Below are 18,076 nucleotides of genomic sequence, written 5' to 3'. Positions count from 1 at the left end.
TATTATTATTATTATTATTATTATTATGAAGAAAAGGTTGTAGAAAGGATGAAAAATGTATGTAACCTTGAAATGGATAAAAGCCAAGTCTGGTGTGGATTTTCTATGAGTTTCTGCATCAGTGATTAATATAGTTTTACATCAAGATAAAGGCCATTACTTTTCTCTTACCTCCTAGTTAAATGTAAAATTATATGTCAAATAACTGTGTTATAGATGAAATCCCTACATTCAAATATGTTTGTCAAATGTAACCTATTGAAACATGAACAGATGTTCTAATGAGATATTCTTTTAAATAGTACCTTCATTTCAAAATTATTCTTCCAAGAAACAATGATTATGTGTGAATTACAAAACAGAGAAGCTTTGTAGTAAGATCAAATTTGTATCATTTCTTTCTGATTGGTTTTTGCCTCTTTTTTTCTTTTCTGTTTGGTTTCAAGCAAATTAATCTCTTCAAGTTTGTTTCTTCACCTGGAAATTGTGGATAATATATCAAAAGGGGTTGTTGAGGGGAACAAATCAGATAATATATATGGTGGAATCACTTTCAACATAGTGCCTATATTGTTTTGCTTTTTTATCCTTTTATTTCTTCTTTTTTTTTTTCTGTCATTCAAGTAGTTTGTATTCTTTTTAAAGCTTCTAGGAAGGATGACCAAAATAGTAGCAGAAAATATTCTCAAATGCTGATAATGACAAGAAGAAAAACTATCTAGACTATCCCCATCCTCTGAAAAATCGGGAAAATGTCAGTAAAGAAACTAAGTTTTTGCCCCATCAGTGGCAGCAGTGGCAAAACAAGTCATGTTCCTTTCACAACTGAGCTTGTGGAATGAGCTCTATGCCTAATACATACATAAGATCCCTAGCCGTGGGCCTCTGAAGGGATAAGAGCAAATAATAAGAGCTGATCTATTTCATTACAAATATCTTCTCACAAACTTAATTTGTAGAATCTTAAATAAGAAAAGCAATAATTTTACACTAGGTTTTATATCTAATATATGATTGTCCTGATGAGTTGTCCGAATGCTATTTGTAAATGCCATGTATTTGGATGCCTGAATCTTTGCTAAAAAAGAGTAGCTCAAGTACAAAAGGGTAAGTTGCAAAATGGGAGTCAGGAGGTACTGTTTCATAAAGAAAAACACTTAATGGTCTCTCAATAAAAGAGGTTGCCCCTAGCACATTGAAGTATTAGAAATTCCAAAGAATAGATGTCACTTCAAAAAGGAAAATAAAATTCGGGTGGGAGGATTCTATCTTGTCCTCTGACACACATCACTGACTTTTTCAGAAAAGCATCCATGCTGACACCAGAAAAGTGTGACTTTGTTTTTTTGGAATTTGGTTTTGGTTTTGGTTTTGGTTTTGGTTTTTCTGTTAGGCCCCAATGTCCACTGAATACTAGTAAGCAAGATAACTGTTTATGTGAAAAATAACTAAACATATATATACAACTTTAGATAGGTGAAATATGCATTATGCGAAAAATATTACTACCATTATATTTTTAAACAGAAGTAGTTTAAACTTTTCCACAAGGTTGAAGATCAACATTATGAATTTAAAGTGAAAAAAAATTTTAATTTAATACAAAAACAATTATGAAAACTAAATGACTAATGCCAATATATTAAAAAGCTGTGTGTTACTTGTATCAAAAGAAAATCAAAATATTACAGTTAGCCTTGTTTAGGGACATGTGAAATATTAGTATACTAGAGTTCTTTTTATTTGTTTCTCTAAAGATTATCAGATGTCAATCATTCCAGAGGTTAAGTAGTCATTTAATGTTTTCAGTTTACTGCAATCTAATATATCAGCTATGTATTATTTCTGTGACTTGGATTGTAGCATCCAGCTACTCACAATAAGCGACTGAATTGTCTCTGGACAGTGGCCAGAATGGCTGAAATTCACCAGTCTGAAAGTCAGAAATCCTGCTAATACAGTAGTAGAGACAAAGCGATCAGATCACCGTGACAATGTAGTCCGCTTCTACTGTGACGTTAACGATTCTTTGTTGTGAGAACTCATTGTTAGATAATAGAAAGAAATTTGAGATCCTTCCGAATTTGCTAAGAAAACTAATTGATTTTTGAGGCAGATTTGTGGAAAGGAATGTATTTCATGTGTGCAGTGTTCAAGTATGAATATATATATTTAGTGGAGGTAATGGGAATTGAACCCAGGACCTTGTGCATGCTAAGCGCATGCTCTACCACTGAGCTACACCCTCCTCTCTTATTGTTGAGTTTTTAGGAATATTTTTATATAATCTAGATACAAGTGCTTGTGTCTTTGGTATCATATGTAACAAGCTAATGCCTAACCCAAAGTCTATATTTAAACTCCCACTTTCCTCTAAGAGTTTTGTAGTTTTAGTCTTACATTTAGATCTGTGACTCATTTTGCATTAACTTTGTGTATAGTGTGAAATAGTAATCAAGCTTCATTCTGTGAAATGTGGATAGCCAGTTGTACCAGCACCATTTTTGAAAAGATCATTCTTTCTTTGTTATCCTCCATGAAAATCAATGAATCATAAATATAAGGGTTTATCTCTGGAATGGTTTATATCTTCTGTCATTGCAGAAAGTGTTCCATACAAGTCTATCAAGTCTAATTGGTATATAGTATTGTTCAAGTCTTCTATTTCCTTACTCATCTTTGGCCTGTTTAGTCTATGCATTATTGAAAATGGGCCATTAAAGTCGCCAAATATTGTTGAATTGCTCGTTTTCCCCTTCACTTCTGTCAGTTTTTGCTTCCTGTAGTTTTGGCCTCTGTTGTTACCTGCATACATATTAATAATCTTTAAGCCTCCTGATGCATTGGGCCTTTTATCATTACAAAATGTCCTTTCTCTCTAGTAATATTTTTTGTCTTAAAGTCTATTTTGTCTGATATTAGCATAGACATTCTAGCTCTCTTTCTGTTACTGTTTGCATGGAATATATTTTTCTATTCTTTTACATTCACCCTATTTGTCTCTTTTAGACAGCATATAGTTGGATAATTTTTTAAAATTTATTCTGCCAAACTTTGCTTTTTAGAGTGTTTAATGATGTTTAATGTAACTACTTAGAAGCCATCATTTGTCTACCAGTTTGTTATTTGATTTTTATATGCCTTTTATCATTCCTCTAGGCTTCCATTACTGGTTTCTTTTGTGTTAAATGTATATTTTAATTCCTTTGTTTTTATCTTACTCTATTTTTGAGTATTTATTTTAGTGTTTGTAGATTAAATCAACATACTGAAGTCATTTAGTTAAGATTAAAACCAGCTTATTTTCAGTAGTTTACAAAGACATCCTTCAATAAAAGTCCACTCTCTCTACTGTCCTTTATTCTACTATTGTCATACATCTTCATACATTGTAAGCCCATCAAAACAGTTTTATAATTATTGCTTTATGCAGTTGTTTTTAAATTCAAATAGAATAAAAGTATTACAAACAAAAATACATTTATACTGTATTTTGTATTATGTATATAATTAACTTTAGTGACACTTTCTATTTCTTTATGTGGATTTGATTTACTTTTTAATGTCATTTTTCTCAATCTGAAGGAATTCCTTTAGTATTCCTGTGAGACAAGTGACAAAGTCTCTTGCTTTGGTTTATCTAGGAATATAGCAATTTCTCCTTTATTTTTGAAAGATATGTTTGAAAGATGGAGAATTCTTGGTTGATAGTCTAACTCTTTCAATACATTTTACCACTGCTTTTGTCCTCCATGGTTTCTGATAAGAACTCAGCAGTTAACCTAACTGAAGATCTCTTAGGTAACAATGAGTTGCTTTTCTCTTGTTTTTTCAAGTTTCTCTCTTTGTTTTAGGCTTTTGACAATTTGTGATGTATCTGGGTATATGTGTAGATGAATGTTTTTTAATAAAATCCATGAAGATATTTTTCTCCATTATTTCTTCAAATATTCTTCCCATCTTATTATCTCTCTATTCCCATTATGTTTTACATTAATTCATTTGCTTATGTGATACAATCTTTTTTCTTTCTGATCCTCGTATTGAATAATTTCAGTTGACCTATCTTTAAGGTCACTAATTCTTTCTTTTGCCAACTTAAATCTGCTACTAAGCCTTCCTTAAATTTTCATTTTAGTTGTATGTTTCAACCCAGAATTTTTATTTGATTCTTTTTAATTTTCTGTCTCTTTATTGCTATTTTCTATTTGGTCAGAAATCATTCACATGCTTATCTTTAGTCCTTTATGTAGCATTTCTTTTAGTTTTTTGAGCATTTGTGCAATAACTGCTTTAAAAAGTCAAATATCTGGGCTTTCTCAGATACTGTTTCTGTTGACTGCTTTTTTTCCCCCACGTGTTTATGTGCCATACTTTATCGTTTCTTTGCATATCTTACAACTTCTTGTTGAAAACTGGACAGAATCATTTGACTAGAAATATAGTGTGTACTCTGGAAATCAGACTCTCTTCCCTAGTGGGTCTGTTGTGGCTATTTGTTGTGGGGATTACTGTTTGGTTAGTTTAATTTTTAAAGTCACTCTCCCCTGTTGTGTTTGACCACTGAAGTCTGCTCAGTTAGCTCAGTACTTGACTAATGATTGGATGGCAGTTTCTTTAAATGCCTTAAACTAATATATCTTTGACATTTCCTGAGAGGCTCTGTGTACTTGGGCACACATGGAAGATTCTTGCAATCTACAACTCTGCCTTAGCCTTCACTTCTTGCTTGCAGAGGGCTGTAAGTCAGAGAGCATGAACACAGCCTATATGCATGTGATCTTCTAAGTCTCCGGAAATTTGTTAGATGTTTGCCCCCTATGAATATCTCATTCACCACATGAGATGTTTTCTCGACAGACTTTTGTTTGCACTAACTGGTCTCACTTCTTCTTGGAGCAGTTACTATGTTAAACAATTGCTCCTTATTTTCCCTTTTATAAATTCCCAGGGGGGTGGCTCTTCTCACTGAGAAGCTCTGAGTCAGGGCAAAGACAGTTAAAATATTAACAGTTCTCCGGGGACAGAGCTTTCTGATAAAGCTATTCTACGTCTGAAAAGAGGGAGAAGGAAATAGGGACAACATAGTCCATCACAAACAATTGTTCTTAATTACATTAAACCAGTTTTTTTCAAATAAACACTCCTTGAATTGTTACAAGCCTTAGGTTAATTTTTAGAGTGCTTAAAATTTTTTTACAACAATTTTTCAGTATTCTGGTTGCTTTTATGTGTAGTAACTTTCCATAAGTACCATTTATTCATAATTTTGGGATTGTTCTTCATGGATTTAAACATTATCGTATTAAATTGTTACCTCCCTGTTTTAAAGACAAGTTCTTAACAAATTTATTAGTAATTCATATTATTTTATGCCTTCTGTTAGTAATATAAATATAAAGGAGTTAAAACAATAGCAGTTACATTGGGAGAGTTGTACATTAACTTCTTATATAAATAGTGATACAGTTGAAATATAACAAAACCTATGATAAAATTTCTACCACTTGCAGCTAACTAGAATCTTCATAAGATAGATCATACTATCTTTTGCATGTATCTGACAGTGTGGGCGATTGAGGCAACAAGTAGGCAGAACCATACTTTCAGAGACCTTTAGGAAAATATTTAAATAGGAGCCGTATTGTGTCTGAGTCTTGGGAGACATTCATAGAACAAAATGTCAGTTATCTAGTTTATTCTAGTATTATCATTTGGATCTGTGAAATAAATGATTTATTCAAAATGTTGGATATCTCATACATGGTGACAAAATAATGAAGCAATTGGTCGTTATTTTGAGCTGCTGAACTTCAGGAAAAGTGTTGTGTGCTTAAAAATAGAAACAAAGCATAACGTATCTCCCTCATATGTACCATATGACAAAGATTATAATTTATAAATTAATTATAAGGAAAATCATTTAGATCAAAATTAGTGCTAATTTATATACATTTACACATGTGTATATATATATGAGTATATATATATTAAATCACTTTAAAAAACAGTATCAATTTTACTGCTAACAAGACTATAGAATATGATTTAAAGATATAAATAAGGTTTATAGTTTTGTCTTTAGAATATATGCCATCAGGGATAAAATAAATTGAAATTTTGTTATGAAATCACTGCAAGTAACTTTTATTTCTCTGTTGCAATGGAACCAACTTAATAAGCAGTTTTGTTCATTTGTTAGAGTGTGCTTTTATTTTTATTAATTTTGGCTTTGATTTGTAAAACATCTATATAGTTCCAAATTAAAACTATAAAACAAAAAAATGGTGCTAATTTGGTTTAATGTTTAGAATTCCTATTTTTACATATATCATATTGAGGAAGTGAATTATTAAGCATCATTTTTTTTAATTGGGTGGTGCATAATTAGGTATTTATTTATTAATGTAGGTAGTCGGGATTGAACCTAGGACCTCATGCATGCTAAGCATAGGCTCTACTACTGAGCTATACCCTCCCCCCAAGCATAATTATTTTTAGTATGGTATGATGTGCAATAAATTCTTAAATTGTTTAAAAAATACTTAGTCTTTTTTGAGAAAGGAAATGTCATTGCAATTGCTGGAAATGTCAGCTTAACTCCTTAGAAAACCACTCTTTAGAAAATAGGGAACAAGGTATTCATATTATGTATTAAGGTATACTCTGAAAATGATGAAGTCTTAGACAGTTTAGCTAATGGACAATGAGTATTTGAAATGGAAACATTTGTGATTCATATGTCCTTCCAGAAAGGTCCCATGTAGTACTGAGAAAGATGGTCCCTGAAGAAAGTCTTAGTATCTGTATGCTTCCCCTGAGTTTTAGATATCTGTTGGAACAAAGAATTCACTAGAAGGAATTCACTCATAATGATTTTTTTTTATTTTTTTAAATCAAATTGCAATACGGTAAAAATATTTACACCAGCAGGCTATCAAAGATTTTCAGCAGTGAAAATCTGATATGTAGTGTTTGGCCTAAAAATTTTTGTTGGGTAGACCATTTTCAAAATGAGTTTGACTACACTTATGTCATGTGTTAATTCTCTGATTATGCAGTAGTCTTTACTGTTACCCTGTTAACGTTATTTTCCTGGACTTTAATTTAATGTAGCTACACTTACCATAAATAAAAATAAGTCTTTTGTGAGTCTTGTTCCTAGAAAAAGTAGAGCTAATCTATGACATTGTATTGAAGAATGAAACTTATTTCAAGACTAATTTATAGGCAAGTTGGGATAGTGACCCACTAGGAAAAGGCTATAATTTTATACACAAATATAGAAACAGACTAATTGTAGAAGAGGTGTGGATTTAGCTTAAATTGATAAACATAAACACTTTTCCTTACTCAACAAATAACTTCATTTTAGGCTTTATGTTATGCTCTGTTTTTAGTTATTAGGGATACAGAAGAGAATAAAACAGACAAGAATAGCAGTTTTCTGAGCTGCTGTCAGGGAATGTCAGAGAAAAAGAGTAAATAAAGATTATATATAATTATATCCCTGAGAATTTCTTTCTGACATCTGCACCCAACCCTCCTGCAACAGGTAATGGAGACGGGAGAAATACTCCAAAACTTAAGAGATTCTGCGTATCATTAAAATGGGAAGATTTATTATATTATTTAAATTTAGTAGATTAAAAACAAAAAGAGAGACACTGTTTCAGACCTGAGTTTATGGTTACTGTAGTAAGTAAAACATGTTCTGACATTGAAAGGAATATGGCTTTTTCAAGAGAACTGCAGAAAAAGAGCAGAATAGACAAAATACCAGAAGCTAGAAAAGAAAATCAACTCACAGTAATCAGATTTTACAGGGAGTTCCAGGCCAACTTAAGAATTTTGGTTTTCATACTGAAACTGATGGGAAACACTGATAGATGAAATGTTGAGGTGGTACAAACAGATCTACATTTCTAAAATATTCCACTTTAAGCACAGTAGAGTTTGGATTTAAAGGAAGAGAGGGTGTACATAGGTGGCAGGGTGGAGGGGAGGTGGTAGAGATGGGATCAAACACATCAGGTGTTTCATGGAATAAATATAGAAAAAAATGCAAAGAATGCTTTCAAAGCTTTTTAGGAGATAGATGCGTATTATGGATTGGATATGGCAGATGAGGAACATGGAAGTGCCAAAAGGGAACTACCAAATATAGAATTTAATAGTCTTGTTTACTAGTATTAAAACCACTAGTTAAGTAACCATTGCTTATCCCATAATATCAAAAATGAAGAGGTTGACTTCCAACCAACAAGGAAAATAGCCATAATTAACAGGGTCACAATTGGGCATTAAAAAAGAAATAAAATAGGAATTATATAACTTTATGAAGGTGTGAATATTGTACAGTTTGTACAGGGGCTACCAGGTAGGAAGTAAGCTAAGACGATTTTTAGGTACATTTCTTATCTTAAGGACCCTGTAGTATTTTTAAGTATATAAGGATAATCATTTTTTAGTAACCTGAGTTAGTAATTCTGTGATTATGAATTCCTTATCATATTGATAGTGTATTTATGGTAGATATGATAATGGAGGAAAAAACAGAAACAGTAGAAGGCCCAAATTATTCCATAGATAAAAGCATATTTGAGAATAGGGTCAAACTGAATTGGCTGAAAATTTCCAGGCCTTTACACCAAACTGTGACTTAAACCTGAAACTGAACGCACAGTTAGAGTTCTTAAGTCAGAAGAAGAATGGTATGGGGTATATAGCTTTCTCTCCTTAACTTTCAGTTATTCTTTTTTAAAGAAAGCACAGGAGAAAAATATTAATAAAGTTAGTATCACCTTCCTCATTAGGAGAAAAAAATGTCTTCTTATGTGTAACGTTTCCAATTAAGAGAAATCTCTATCTCCCTAACTCTGTAATTACTTTGGGACATCCATCTTTTAGCCATGTAAAATAATCTATTATATAAATTCTAGTTTAAATAATTTAAATGATATAGAATCCAAAACACTTCCCTAATGGAAACTGCTAGGGTGTATTGGGAGGATTTATTTATGTAAACTTATATGACATCAATTTTTGACCCCTGTGCTAGCGACTTGTCAGGAAATTAAGAGGTAAAAATGTATTAGTTTCAGTAATCTCCTTTCCGTATAATCTGATGGTTGCCCTGATTCATTTGACAGAATTTTCATGTCTTTATATAAAACCTGAAAAATAAGTTTTGTACTTTCTCCTCAGAACTCTCATGAATTTCATAAATTTGTACATAAAATAATTCAGGCATGGTCTGATCAAATACTCCTTCAGAGAAATTTGGTATCTAATCAGCACTGAGATTATGCTCAAATATTATAGTTAAATTTTTCACAGATACCAGAAAGTACAATTTACTCTTTTTATCTTCTTTCATACTGCTGCTATTATATCTAAGACAAAAACAAATCCTTAAAGATCTGATCAACTTTCCAAAGAGTATTCATGATTTCTCAGCAATCTTCTTTCTAATTTCTACAAATCCCTTATCTCTCAGTTATATTTCCTTCTCTGACTATGTCTGCTTGTCCCAGTCAATAATCTCCAGTTTCTCCCTGATGGAATCAATACCCATAAACTATAAATGAATGTCTGAAACATTGGTTTTCACATTAAGTGTCATTCCTTATGGAACTGCTGACAATGGTAATATATCACCAATAACAAAGAGTTAGCCACAAAAGATTATAAATTATTTCTCTGTGTCTTTCTCCTCAAGTGTACTTGCACATGAAGTTGCAATTCTGGGCCAAGAATACTAAACAAATGTCAGCTTTCGCCTCTTAAATTTTTTCTAACTTTATGAAGAATTTAATTTTTCACTTCCTTTTCTTCAATCTTCTGCATTCGGAAAACTTGCAAATATCTCTATTTCATATACAGATGTAATGTTCTACCATTAACTCAAACTCAATGGAGCAAAGGGGAAAAAAAGACATTTTTTATCTCTGCAAGTTTTGTCCGGTCTCCATGACCTTCTCTGGATTACGGCAGCCCCAGTTTCATCTTTTACATCAAACTCAAAAATTTGGGAAAGCCTCTGACAGAAAATTACTACCTTTCAAAGTTCATCTTTTACTAAAATGTTAAGTTCCTTTTCTTAAAACCATAAATATCACATGGAGAAATACTGCAGATAGATATAAGAATTTCCAGAGTGGTGGGGAGACCAAACTAAAAAAGGCCAGTACCTGAATTCGACACTATCTCCCTGTATTGCTATTACAGCATTATGGCAGCCCCAGTAGTAGAAAATCAAAGCAGACAGGTAGAGAATTGAAAAGACATTCTGTTAAGTGGGGGCATAAGGAAACAAGTGTTCTACTTGACTCCCAATAGAATAGGAATTTAGTTCTCATAACTAGAACACAGATCAATAATATAGATACTAGACTAAAAGAAAAGCCCAGAATGTAAGTTAAGATATAAACTGAACCAATGCATAGGCCAAAGTCATCATGTCAGATTTCCCAAACCAAGGTTCACATTGCTCCTGGGGTGACACATCTGAGAGATCAGTGGCCCTTGCCATAGGGTTTTCTGGGGACATTTGGGCAGATCAGTTGATAAAATCAATTGATTTTTTTTCTTATCAATTCTATGCCAAACTTTTTTTTCTATCACCCCTCCACTGCTACTGATACAGATCTTATTGCTATAATTTTCTCATTAACCAAGGACAATTGATATTCTTTTCATATTTTTCTGCCTTAAAAAATTTTAAAGTTATTTTTTCTTTGGTGCTTTGCTACTTGTGTAATTGTTTTTCCCTACCTCACTATCTAACTTTAAAATGTCTCTCATGACAATATTTAATCATCTCAAGCTATTCTGTATTTTTTTCTCCTGCTCTCAATGGTCCATTTGCTCATCTTTGTTCAACTCTTTTTTTCTCTCTCTACCTCATCTCTTCCTTTCTGTAAGAGATTTTCATAGGTCATCATCCTTGCATCATCTACTGAAAACATTACTTTTCAACTGAAGCAAACCAGGGCTTCCAACAATTATCCATTCTGGCAAAACTATAAAGACTACAGTTATTATTTGATTGGACTCGATCTCTATCTTCTAAGAGCTTGTTTTCATAAAAGGCATCAAGATGAAGAAATAATAATACTGAGTAATAGCTATATTTCTTGAGCGTTTACTGAATGTCAGTCACTGTGTTAGGCTTTTTACATGCATCACCTCAACACTAAACCAATCCTACAGGAAGGCATTATTCTTCATTTTGAAAATGAGGAAGCTGGGCATAGAGAGTTCCATGTATGCTGCTCACGGTCACATAGGTAGTGAGTGGCGATAGTGGACAGTGATAGTTCTGTGTTCCCATGTTGTCTTCTTTTGGAAATGATCCTCGACTTTTGACCTAAGGATTGGGAGTGTGATGTAGGCCAAACTAATCATCTTCTGGGCAGTCATGATTGATCTTGAATGGAAACTGGCCCAATATGTCCAATGAGAATTCATCTCTGTGATTAAGGTTCAAATGCGGGGAGGAAAAAGGAATCTTTTCCCTTTAGGATTGCTGAACTAAGTGCCTGTTGTTATTTTGACCACGTGGAGGTGCTCTTCTTTCTGCCTGCTTGTTTAGGAGGATCTCGTGGAGAGGTGGAGGGCAGCTGTGGTTCACCCTGGGGACATCAAAGCTGGTGGAGGATCTATCAGGGAGTATTTATGTGCATGAACTCTCCTCGAGGGTGACAACTTATGTGGGACAAGCCAGGCTTCTGATTCTTTATCTAAAATGAGTATTTATTACAGTAAATAAATATATCAAAAAATGCAATTATCCAAATGAGGAGAAGTGTGTAACCTGAGTGCCCTACATGTTACTAATGAATCCAGGGACAAGGTTTCAGGAGAAGCCATTGCAGAAAGAAACTAGAAGCAAAAGTAAAAACTTTATTTGTCTTTTGTTTGTTTTTTTATATTTTTTAATTGAAGTATAGTCAGTTTACAAGAAGTAGAAACTTGAACTTTAGATTAGGAAAGCATTAAATGATTTTATAATGTGTTTGCTGCTAAGTATTATATATTTAAAATACATCCATGCCCCTGAGGCGGTTCATAGAGAATATAATGCAAATCCAAGTTGTTTGTTTTCTTAGAGACTATAAGACACTTAAGATGTACCCTAAAAATGATTGTAACAAAATTTGGATTTGTGATAATTTACATATAAAGGATTTCATGGTCAGTATCAATGTTACTCATTGTTTACCCAGATCAAGAGCTTGTGACAACTGCAAAATTAGTTAATGGCATTGCTGTAATTGAAGATGGCATAATAGGTTCCATCCTCTTACAATCTGCTCACTAGAAAATTTTAGAACTCATTATTTTCAGAAATCAACAGTTAAAAATATAGAGGAACTCTGTACTTTGTAAAATGACATTGCTTCCTAATAATAACACGTGGAACTAACAAGATGGAATGCAGAGAACACTCTATTCAGCTGATTTTTATTTCTAACAATGAAAAGTTATGGACATCAATTTTGACCATGTTACAGAAGGAAAAGTAGAATAGTTTAGCTGCAACAAATCCCATCTCTATTTGAAGCCAGTAAAATATGGCTGATTGATGGTATTTTGGAATTACACGATGACCAAACTGATACTGAAAGTTTTAAAACAAAGCATGAATGATTTTGCATCATGTGGTTTGTGCTGTGCGGGACGGCAGGTTTGGTACCAATGAGATTCTGTTAGAAATCTGGGATCCTGAGCCCCACCCAGACATTCCAAATAAAAATCAGCTGTTAAACAAGATCAAAGGTGGTTCTTATGAACAGGGAAGCATGGAAAGCCCTACTTTCCACCAGCGTATGTAAGACAAAGATGTGCAGGATATAAAGAATGAGGCCATAGTTCCAGTAGTCTGTCTGCTGTTTACTGCCTTGGGCTGGTAAATGTTTAACAATTAGTTCTCTGGAAAACACAAAACAAAAAGAGCCTACTTTTAAAAATTTGCTCATTTCCACAGTGTAAATACTCCCAACACAACCAATTTCAAAGTATCAACATGAAGTCACTGAATGCTGAGTTGGAAAGAGGATTCACAGTGCGCAGTTTGCTCTCCTAATGGAGTCGGCTCCAGCTTAGTGCTATCTAACAAGTCAGTGATGTTGTTTTTCTTCATCTGTAGATAAGAACAATAATATTTGTGTGACCAAATTATTTTGTGTCAGTGTAAAAGGATGCACTTTTGTAAACTTAGGAAATTTGTTGCTTTTATTTATTTTTCTCCAGCAAATCATAAGCATCCTGAGAGCCACATTGAAGATTATCTAATACCTAATATAATGTCTAAAACATGGTAAGTGCTTAGTAGCTGTTTTGGAAGGCATTAGTAAATCGACAAGATTGTGTTTCAGGCCTTCTTATTGGTAAAACCACAGTATTTTTAGCTTTATAAAAGAACATTAAGCAAGGACATGAACTGTTTCAACAAACTCATAGAAAAAGAGATTAGACATGTGGTTACCAGAGGCAGGAGATGGGGGAGGGGGAATTAGATTAAGGTTTTCAAGAGGTACAAACTTCCAGTATGAGATAAATATTACTATAAATGTAATGTACAACAGTATTGATATAATTAGCACAGATGTATGTTATATATAAAATTTGTAAAGAGTAAATTCTAAGAGTTCTCATGACAAGCAAAAATTTTTTTCTAATTTTGTATCTATAGTGTTTTATGTATATTAGTGTAAGTATAATATATATCCTATAGATTTCAGATTTTAAATCCATATTTTCTTTTGCCTTTTACTATAAAAATGGCTTTTTCATTACTTTTATTATTCAGCTGTTTTCACATTTTATTTAGTCTAATCTATCAGTCTTTTCCTTAGTGACATATTTTCCTTTAGGTTTTTGTAGTTTGAAAGCTTTCCTCTCCTATGAGCTGATAATATTTCACTATGTTTTTCATGGACTATACATATTCATTTTTTTTCATTTTTTAAATTTAATTAGAGCCATCTGGAATTTATGTTGTGATAACTGTGCTAGGAAATAATCAATGCATCATATGAACTAGTATTACCCTCATATAAAACAAAAAATAGCACAAAGGGCAAAATGAGAGACTGTACAATTAAATATAGATGGAGAAATTCTTATGAAATGATGATGGAGTAGATGTATCCCACACTATAGAAAGGGAGTTCAACAAATGCCCCTTAAACACAGAGGGTGGAAAAGAAGGAAAGAGAGAGCGCTCATTATTTTCATATTATGTTTACAAAATTATCCAAGTCTATATAGACTGTTGTAGCTTATTACATGCTTCAAAAAATACTAAGTATGACCAATAAAAATTCTTGAAAATTTTAGATTAACATCTATGCATGTGAGGATCTTTGTATAATAATACTTACAGATACCTTTCATTTGGAATTTTTTTAAGTGACTAAAAATTGTCTAAGATTTATTGAATCCAAATTCTGTGGTATTAGAACACTATACACATGTGTTGGGGAAACAATTTTCCATGTGTCTCTCATGTTTTCCACCTCTTGTAAGCAGAGATAGTGACTCTCTGTTCAGCAACAGCATGGCAATATTATCTTCCTCCAGAGCAAAGGGCCTGTTTACTTGTTATCTGTTATAAAAGATCCTGTTTCCCTAAGCTCAAGACTTCCTCTTCCATACACAACACACAGTGTATGTGGGCATCACCTGGCCCTCTTCTCATTGTCCCTTGAGAACTGAGGAACCCGAATGGTTGCTGGTACTCTATTTATGTTGCTGTATTAATAAAGCCCTTTGTCCCTGACTCAGTAGTTTTGTGTCTTCTGCCAACATCTATGAAGCCATGGCAGGCTAACTTGTTAACTTTCAAGTAGGGCAAAAATCTCGGAACTTTCACAGTCCTTAATAATACATAGATACATAGAACTGTAAGATTTTTACAAATGGATAAGTAGTTTCTGTTATTTCTTTGTCAATAATAGAAAATAACTATACTTAATCAAAATGACTGGAAGAACACTGTTGCACTTTGGCACATATTGTTGCTTTCAGTTCTAGATATCACCTCTCCTAGCCACAATGTCTGTATGAAGGTGGTGGTTCTTTGCTTCGGGGCCCTTATAATTATCCATAAAGTTCTTATGAATTTTTGTGTATGCACTTACTTAACGGGCTGTATCTGTGTCAGAAGTATTATTCAATTAATTTTGGTTCCAGACTTGGCTTCCTTCCATTGTACCCTCTTTTCCAGTTGATTGTCATGACTGCCTCATCATGTTGCGGTTCTGTCTCCGGCACTGACCTGGTAGCTCAGAGCTACAGTGCTTGAGAGGATTACTTGTAGCTTCTGCCAAGGTTTTGAGCTTTTTCACTGAAAGAGGACTGCACATGTGTGTGCATGTAGGAAAAGAGTCTTTTCTACTGTTGGTTCAAGCTGATCACCCCATTGGCAGTACTGTGATTCCAGGGACTACCTAAGGGCAGCACTGCATAACTTATTTAGCCCAAATGACACTGGGGTAATTTTCTTACCTGAACAATACTTTGAGAAAGACAAAACAAACAACTGGATATATTGCTCCTTTTGAGAAAATGGAAATTCAGGGTTTATAAGGCATGACTAAACACTGTAATATATATGAATATATATCATTATTACCAATATATACTATTGAATATATATGATAGAACAGCAAAGATACTAGCTAACATTTATTGGATTTTGCTTCAATACCAGGTTGTACACTTTTTTGACATCATTAACTCCCTTGATCTTCAAAGAACCTGGTAGATTCAGTGTTATATTACTCATTTTACATTATGAAGAATAGAGTCTCACAGCATCTGAGTGATAGCCTTAAATACTAGGTCTTGTAAAAAAACTCTATTACCCTATATTTCTTACTAAAAAGAAAAATAAATTCAGATTAAAATGTGATCATCTTGAAAAATAAAAATCTGAAGCACACTATAAGATTATAATTAAATTGCATGTAATTTATCCAATAGAATATAAAAATGTGCTATTTACTAAGCTGAAATCAAGTTTCTAGAGTAAGGAGAGAATATATAAAAAATACTGTATCTCTTTTTAGATAAGAATGGGTCCAGTTTGATTGATTAATTACAAATGCATCTTCTAACCTTTTCTTTCTCTTCATGTATTTTCTATACTGTTTTGAACTATCACCTGAAAGAGTCACTCAATATGACATGCTAGGCAGAATTCTAAGATGGGCTCTAAGATTTCTGCCTCTTCCTCATGAACCCATGGGTATGATGGGATAGTTGCACCTTTCCTGAGGTTATGTTATGGCAATGGTGATGGGGCAGTTGCTCCTGTGATTATGTTGTGCTATTTAGGACTCCTCCCTAGCCAAGTGAAGAGAGTCAGAGAGCTATACTCCAGCTAAGCTGGAAGAAAACCAGGTTGTGAATTGCCTTTGAGGATGTGTGTGTGCGAAAATGTTAAGGAACCACACGCAGCCTATAAAAATCAAGAAAAATCCCTGGTCAATAGCTGATAAGAAAAAAGGACCTCCGTCATACTGCTGCAAGGAAATAAGTCCTAGCAGCACCCAGTAAACTTGAAATAGGACCCTGGCCTTAGGTGTAGTCACAGTACTAGCCAATATCTTGACTATAGCCTTGTGAGATCTGAACTAAGGACCTAACTGATCCAGGCCAGACTTCTTACCTATAAACTATGAGGTTATAATTTGTGTTGTATTAGTCCACAAAATGGTGGTAATTTATTATGGAACGATGTAAAATCAATACAAATGGGAACAACAATTTTGTAGAAAAAAAATCCCTTTAAATATCTTTATGAGAAATAAATACGGTGATATGTTTTACATGCAAAAGCACAATGAAAGGTTGTATGAAGCATAGCAAGTGATGACTAGTCCTTGCCAATTAAGACCAAAAGAGTATGCTATCAGAGATCTGTGTGTAAAAAGAGAAATAAAATTTTCAATTCAAAGCATGGTGTAAGGACCAAAAGTATTGATAAGTGCTCTCAAAGATGGCAGATAACCAAAATAAGTATTAGAAATGCAAATGAATGTGAAGAAGATTATTTAGAAATATTCAATTATTTTAAGTACATAGTTTGAAATATCATTTAATGTAATAGGTAAAAGAGCAATAACTAATGGCATTTAGTTATCTGAATAATACTCAGGGTCCAACAACCAATGCCTTGAGATCAATTCATATTGTATTACATGAAGAAGCATCAACATGTTGATCAAAGAGTATTATTCATTAATATTGCTTCTTGCATTTCTTTTGATATTTCATCTTCTATTTGCCATCTATTTTAGCCAGTTATGACTTTGAAAGTACTAAGGTTATATGCACCCAACCTATGACCAAATGAAAAACATGCTTTTTGCATCTTCTTTTCTCATCTTGGCACCCCATTAATTAAGGTTTTGACAGGAGCTTCTCACATCCATTAGCATTACAGGTTCACTTTTAAAAAATAAAATTAAAAGAGTATACAAAACCTAAAGAATATTCTAGACAAGATGATATATCCCACTATATTGGAAAAGTATAATTTTATTGATATGTTTAATACATTTTTGTTAACTGTGTTGTCTTACATAGTATGTGGAAAATTGTGGCATGTATATATATACATACACACACACACACACACACACACACACACACACACACACACACACAGTGGAATACTACTCAGCCATAAAAATGAATGAAGCAATGCCATGTGCAGCAATATGGATGGACCTACAGATTATCACACTAAGTGAAGTAATTTAGACAGAGAAAAACGAATACCATATAATATCACTTATATTGGGAGTCTAAAAAAATGACAGAATATCACTTATATGTGGAGTCTAAAAAAATGACACAAATGAACTTATTTACAAAACAGAAGCAGACTCACAGACAGAAAACAAATTTATGTTTACCAAAAAGGAAATGGAGGGAGGGATAAATTAGGAGTTCAGAATTAGAAAATACAAACTTGTATATACAGAATAGATAAACAACAAGGTTGATTGATACTATGGTCCTTTATTAGTCTCACTGAAATATTTGATTTGCACATTTT

The 18,076-nt window shown here is 33.1% G+C and overlaps 1 protein-coding gene across 2 annotated transcripts in view; it reads left to right on the top strand.

The window, feature by feature from the left end:
• Positions 1 to 18,076, top strand: part of LOC116279754 (ankyrin repeat domain-containing protein 26-like) — a 139,430-nt gene that overhangs the window by 115,139 nt on the left and 6,215 nt on the right. For both annotated transcript variants that reach the window (XR_012066263.1, XR_012066264.1), the window contains exons 36-37: positions 12,992 to 13,123; positions 13,258 to 13,324. The gene's annotated coding sequence lies outside the window, so the exon portion shown is untranslated. The remainder of the gene's footprint in view (positions 1 to 12,991; positions 13,124 to 13,257; positions 13,325 to 18,076) is intronic.

This window comes from Vicugna pacos, chromosome 32, assembly GCF_048564905.1.
Source record: "Vicugna pacos chromosome 32, VicPac4, whole genome shotgun sequence".
Taxonomy (NCBI): Eukaryota; Metazoa; Chordata; class Mammalia; order Artiodactyla; family Camelidae; genus Vicugna; species Vicugna pacos.
The sequence above is the reverse complement of the archived record's forward strand: the minus strand, read 5'-3'. Positions and strand labels throughout refer to the sequence as shown.